A 6628-nucleotide genomic window follows, 5' to 3' on the forward strand; every position below is an offset into this window, starting at 1 on the left:
AGCGGAAGTTGAAAGTTGCACAAGTCGACTGGCACGATAAGAACGTTGACAGAAAGATATTGCGCCATTTTATCACTGGAGGTCCGCCAACTTTACTAGAAATATTTCAGGGGGAAACGTGACGCAAAAACGTGACGTTCGGCGAATTTATCTTGTATACGTTCAATTCGTTCGTTACGCGTATTTTCACTGGGGATGACAATTAACTGTTATATATGTATATGCAGGTGTCACGTGAAAAGAAATTATTATATAGGGTGAGCCTGTGAAAAAAAGGCACGAACCATTCTTGGGCAGAACCGCCACGAAACGTGTGGGTGTCGTTATTATTTTTTTTTGTGACAAAGCTCTTTCCTTACGATCATCATTATTATTGGCATTGAAAAGAAATTCTCGTATACAGATAGAGACGACATAATTTCTTTTTATTATGCGACATTTTGTTTCTCTCTTTTTGAATTTTTCTCTCGTTCACTCTCTCGCTCTCTTTGTACCACCCTACATTTATTCGACAATGGTATCGCGGGACGTTCGATAAAGTCGTAGAAAACGTTTATTTTAAGCTTGTTTGACTTAAGCGTTGGGTTGGTATTGATTTGAGCATTTACCGCAGTTCGTATTTATTTATAAGGTTGGCATTCTTCTGGTACACTCGTAACATTAGCCTTTCCGGTATACAATTCCCTGTTCCGTGACAGAAGCCACGGGGACTATAGAATTAAAGTGAAAAGGCAGATCGAAGAATTCGTTGTGTTTGAAATTGGCTCGATTCCCGCCGAAACGCATAGTCGCGTAAAGCGACAGTCTGTATTTCATGCGTCTCCTCGTAATTCCCACGGGAAGGGAAGGCAAGAGCGTCGGTGAAGAACGTGAGATGTAAAGGCCAGTCGGGATAGAAAGAAGTAAATCGTGAAGTCGTGCGATTGTCACTGCTGGTGGATATAGAGAGAGACTTTCGTAAGGGTATAGAGGTTAGTTGCGAGGGAGAATAAAAACAGAGAGAGAGAGGGGGGGGGGATAAAAAGAATATAAAAAGAGAGAGAGAGAGAGAGACAATGGCTACGAGTCTCTGTCGCGAAAGACACCGTTTTCGACGGTGCCTAAGAGTCTGTGGTTTTCAACGAGCGGCAGGTAGAAGAGAATCAAGAAGTAACGTATACCAAGCTATAAGATATAAGACAGTGGAGAGCTGAGTGAGACGGAATATATATATAGCCAAGTATAAAAGTGAAAGAGAGAAAGGCAAGAGTAGGTGGCAGTGGTAGGTAGCAAGAAGGAAAAGAGAGTAGCGAGTCTTGACTGTCAGGGGCGGCTCGGTCGCTTAATTGCCCCTATCCATCACTACCCCAAGCCAGAAACTCGTCTCGGAGCGGATTGAACAAAGCGGCAGAGTGAAGAGACGCTCGTCTGGTTTTTCGAAACAATTTCGTTGCGTTTAGGAATTATTTTATCCGACGTTAAATCATTCGATCGGATTAATGATTATTCCTGGAACGGTTTCGGGCCGGTCCTATTGTCTGGGAGTGGAGTGGAACGATTCCTCCTTCTCTTAAAGGAGGAATGGGACGAGTGCTCACGGGGCCCTAGCTATAACTTATGGGACTGTCGCGGGCCTTTGTGTCGCGGGACCAGTACTCACCGACAGCCCAGCTAAGCGGAGTCAGCCAGTCACCCGGCTGCGGTGACTATATGGCCAACAGTTTACTGTATAAGTATGCAAGCATCTTTTTACTTTTTCACATTCTTTATTTTATATTCCCTTCTATGTCCACCACTTCACTTTGGTACACTGCAATGTTGTTTATGAGCGAGCACTTCGAGACGCTCGATTGATAAAGGATGCCGATTTCCGTCGCGAGACGTCGAAGGTCAGTATGCCAGCCAGTAGGCAGCCATTGTTACAACCGAAGGCTCTTACGTTGCCACGCTAATGGCCACTGACGTTGGTTATTATTCAGCATCGAGTTTTACTTCTGTGTAACGCGGGCCTGGCTGTATACTCTACGGATAACACGCGGAGCTTCTCTATTTCTGTTTGGTTAATGGATAAAGACCGTCGGCTATGTCGGTACGCGAGCGCGACAGTGTCGCCACCTTGCAGACTTAGTTTTGACAGGGCAGCACAATGTTCTCTTACGAAAATAGTTTACCAACGTAATCAGACAGTTTGTCGTGTATGTTGAGACGTGCATAAATATGCTTATCTCGGCTGGAATACCTTGTGGTATAAGTGTTGTGTTATACGATATTCCTGTTACGTTTTGTAATCGTAGAAACGCAATCGAAATATAAACAGTAACGGCAACGAGGTGAATTCTCGGCAACGATACGGGACGCTGGCTGCCAGCGAGGACGTACACATATTTTACTTGAATTCCTTAATTGTACATTTTACTCGGGACCGATGAACTAATAGAGATCGGAGTGAAAACGGCTCGTTCGTCGAGGTGAATGTGCGTTAAAATTTGTAAGTGGAATCTTAAGAGCTCTGGCGGTGCCTTAATCAACGTCTTAATGAGGAGATACTCGAGGCTGGCTTGAATCTCGTAGTTAGTCCACTCGGTCGTTCCTGCATCACAGGTAAGGTAGACTTTGAATTTTATCTGAAAACCAGCAACGTTAATCTTTTATGTAAAGATCTTAAGATTTGGAAACCTTTGTTAATGAGCTTGAGAATGGTATTGATGACTGATCTATTTGTAGGTTAGTTTTTTTTCCTGGTACGCCTATTATCTTTCTGTGTACCTACCGATAATCGTCTTTGAGTTGTCACGCTGAATTGGCCTAGATACTTTTTAACTTACTGTGCCACAAGACACAATGGAGGAAGAAACAAGACTAGGGAGATTTACGCGTCATTCATGGTTCGTATAAATTAACTTCATGCCAGGGAGACCATTGAAAATGAGCTACCATGCGCTCTGTACTTTATGCCTGGCGCCATGTGTTGTACGTGGCTCTAGTCTTTATTTACATTGAATATGAAGAATCATGTATAAAACGTGTATGACTTTCAGGCTCGTTCCACCACAAGATCGCAACCGGACTGCTAGAATTGCTTTAATGCAAGCTTCCAAGTGCGTGGGCATGCAACGTCTACGCATCATCCATTCATTGGATTGAAGTCATTCGTCAGGAACGAAGAGGAGAAGTGAAGGAAGGATGATTTGATTCATACTCAACCGTCATTGGGGCTGGCAGCTCGTGGTGAGTGTTAAAAAGAATTAATTAAACGTACCTTTTTATAGAATTTTACGTGCCTGATTGATAATCGATAATTTGATTGCTGACAATTAAAATTCATTTAGTGACTTCTACACGATGCCAGTTACTCTCCTAATGTAGGACATGAACGATACTTTGAATTATCAGATGTACACGTTTCGAATGTTCATATTGATTATTTTATTGATCTCATCGATTTAATGTATTTCAAAGACGTTTGTTTTTGACAGTGACAAGAAGCTTCGCAATCAGCGAACTATATGTATGGCCAATTGGATCGGTTATCGGAATACAAATGAAAATGCTAATTGCTATAGTATCGGAATATCGGACTGCCAAAAATCGATCGATTCTCAATGACTTTAATCACGTTCCCGATACTGGACGGGGATGGCAGTTCCGACGTTTTTTTTCCCCATACGATCGCCTATCTGGACTGTAGTTCGACCCAGATATGGTTATGTATTATTCAGCAGTGGCGCCGTTATTAGACGATTTATTATCGATCATTTAGTCCGAGAATCCGACGTCGACGATGGGAAAGGGTAAAGAATGCGACCGATAAGAAACGAAATGAAGTGAGAGTAACAAAAGTTCCAGCGTCGAATTCATTTAGTCAAACCGATACTATACGAGGTCCAGTCAGCGTTTCTCTATAAAGGGTTGTGCTCGATATAAATTCAGGGACGACTAAACATTTTACGCCGTCATCGACTTATTTTATTTTTATATTTTCTCCCTCGTCCAGCCTCTCCAACTTCTTCCCAGCCAACAGTCTCTCTTGTCTTCGTTCCCTCGACGAAGATTGATGCACAACGCTCAGGACGCATCGGAAATCGCACTGTGCGTCGTAAAAAAGTTTTCAATTGCCTTGTGGCAGCGTGTGCCGCGAAAAATATATACTCGTCGCAATGGGGACCGTACGTAGGAGGCGGCTTGATAAAATTTTCTCCTCGACACTTTTGCGAGCGAGTCGGGGCAAAGTTTAGTGGGCTTTCAAAACACTAATAAAAGTCCAGTATGAATTTGCGAATCGATCGTTTGCATTGTCCGTAGCCCAGGTAAACGTGCATTGAAAAGTTGTTTGGAATTCTGTCGAATAAGTACCACAAGCCACCGTGGCGTTCGTGGTGGCGCTTCTGAATAGTTAGCTGGAAGTATGCGATAGTAACGCGTAGTCGTAATAATCAGCATCAACAATCCGATTGATTGCCCGCTGTTCTCATTAACGCGAACAGGAGAGGTTCGCGGTACGGTACATACAATCATACGAGAATGTAAATCCACGCGCGCGCAGTAGCATGGAATGTATCGTAAACGTAACGAACTGATAGCATCGGTGAACACGTGATACAAGTGCATCGATGCGTTTTGCGGTGAATATCCGAAATATTCAGGGTCGCGCCACTCGTGTGAAGACAGCATTACGAGGAACGTTGCCGAAAAGTTATGACGGACAGATTCTAAGCGATATGCATTCCTCAGGCGACGCGCATGCGCACGGCGTACTCGTCCGCCATGTTGGCAACGTAGGCGGTCACGTGATTGGCTCTTGAATATTCATACGGGCTATTTAAAATATATCGTGTTCGTCCGTGATTGTCGATACGCGTTATACGGCTACTTTCGGCCTGGTACTACTTACGGGGTCCTGTTTTCAGTGTCAAGTCATGAAAAGCCGTGAACCACTAATTGCCCACGGGGCCCCGAGGAGCCTCTAAAGAAGATATAGTTGATGGGTCTCATAAAAAGACCCACATCCTCTATTATATGGCTGTCTGTTACGTTAAGGGGACGCGCCTATGTAAAATATGGCAGGCCTGTACCGAAGTTTCGATCGCTTCTCTTCTAACTCAAGCAAAAGGTTTACGAGCCTGCGCCACCACAGCGTGTGACGTTTAGGCGACCTGCAACCACGATGATGAATCAACACGGATACTGAGATATGGTTCGTATAACGAAGTCCAAATCATGAATGCGCCATGTCGTATATCAAGGAACGGTGCCAATGGTTGTCTCGATAAAAATCAATTCGAGTTCAAACAGCGATGATCGCGCGGTCAATTTGACACCCAATTTTTCACGAACTGTCCAACTGCCCGACCGCGTGACTACCACAATAATTTTTTTATCCGACTTTCGGTTGGTGCGAGGATATTTAAGAGTTCTGTGAAAAAAAAAATACTAGATACCAGGGATTTTTTGTTTTTCCACCTAATTGCTTTCTTGGAAGCTACCTCGTTGTTAGGTATCGGGAAAAAGGATGGAGGTAACGATCACTGATATATTTAAAATTCAAGGAAGTTGAGGCAAGTAAAAAATTGGCCTTTTTTGGATTTTTCAAACATTAATGTAAATACGACGATGTTCAAAATTACAAATGTTTCACTGTTCTCAAGATCTTCTGATCGTTCTCGTCCAGTATACGAACAAAGCGGGTACAGGCTGGAGTCTCGTATTGGAATCGAGGTCGGCGGGAGATTCAAAAAGTGGGACCGTTACTTTCGTTATCCTCGAGAATGGCGTCGGGTCCAGTGAAAGTGTTCCAGTGTTCCATGGAGATATCCTTAAGGTCGACGTTCGATCTAGTTTTGCGTAATGAAAATTACGGAATTAAGTTGCAATCGGGTAACGTAACAATGGCGTCGACCGCAGTGCCGCAGCCTATGAAAACCAAAGACGTACACGAGTACCACGCGGTTCTAGAACTATGAAAAGCGTCGCGGCGATAACCCTCGTAATTTATACGATCGTAATTTTGATTTTTATCGTCGTTCAAATTAGTCAGCTTTGACCTCCAGTATACGGATCGTAATTAGTAACGTATCTTGTCGCTTTACGCTCGTTCGTTATAATAATATGGATGAAGCCAAAAAAGAAGAAAAAAACGCGCAAGACCCACGAAGAAAATAACGCCCGTCGGATACACCGATGAATTTCTCGAAAATCACGACTCATTATTTTCTCCGTATGTTTTCGATAATTAGGGGCAATTATCGCGTTCCAATGATTTCGTGGCTAATTAGTAGAAACAAATTGACGAGGTATACACGTCACAGACACCATCTCGATACACGTCGATATATCATTTGTAACACGTATATCCGGTCGTGTAAATATAATTAAAAAACTAATTCAAAATCAACCAATTTTGCCATTTCTCGAATCTATCATTACAAAATCTCCATATAGGCCCGTTCCTACGCGTATCCCTTTGAATTTAACTCCACAACCGTGACCCGCGAAAATTCAAATGTCCACAAGTTACTAATTTTTTTTTTTCAACCCTGTAACGAGTATCCCAACACACAATAGTCGCACGCACAGTTAGTTAGAATAATGAGAATCGCAGACCATCCCACCGAACCCAGACGCCAGACGCTTTTTTTTTTTTTTTTTTTTT

General features: G+C 43.1%; 1 protein-coding gene and 1 long non-coding RNA gene across 3 annotated transcripts in view; one reads left to right on the forward strand and one right to left on the reverse strand.

Annotated features, from left to right (window-relative positions):
- LOC107275163 overlaps window positions 1-2301 on the reverse strand; it is a 16328-nt gene extending 14027 nt beyond the window's left edge. Inside the window, exon 1 of the long non-coding RNA XR_001539635.2 lies at window positions 1640-2301. This is a non-coding gene — a long non-coding RNA (uncharacterized LOC107275163). The remainder of the gene's footprint in view (window positions 1-1639) is intronic.
- Window positions 2301-6628, forward strand: part of LOC107275161 — a 29853-nt gene continuing 25525 nt past the window's right edge. For both annotated transcript variants that reach the window (XM_015755008.2, XM_025079750.1), the window contains exons 1-3: window positions 2301-2580; window positions 2704-2864; window positions 3018-3207. The gene's annotated coding sequence lies outside the window, so the exon portion shown is untranslated. The remainder of the gene's footprint in view (window positions 2581-2703; window positions 2865-3017; window positions 3208-6628) is intronic.

This window comes from Cephus cinctus, unplaced genomic scaffold (genome assembly GCF_000341935.2).
Source record: "Cephus cinctus unplaced genomic scaffold, Ccin1 Ccin1_scaffold0123, whole genome shotgun sequence".
Lineage (NCBI taxonomy): Eukaryota > Metazoa > Arthropoda > Insecta > Hymenoptera > Cephidae > Cephus > Cephus cinctus.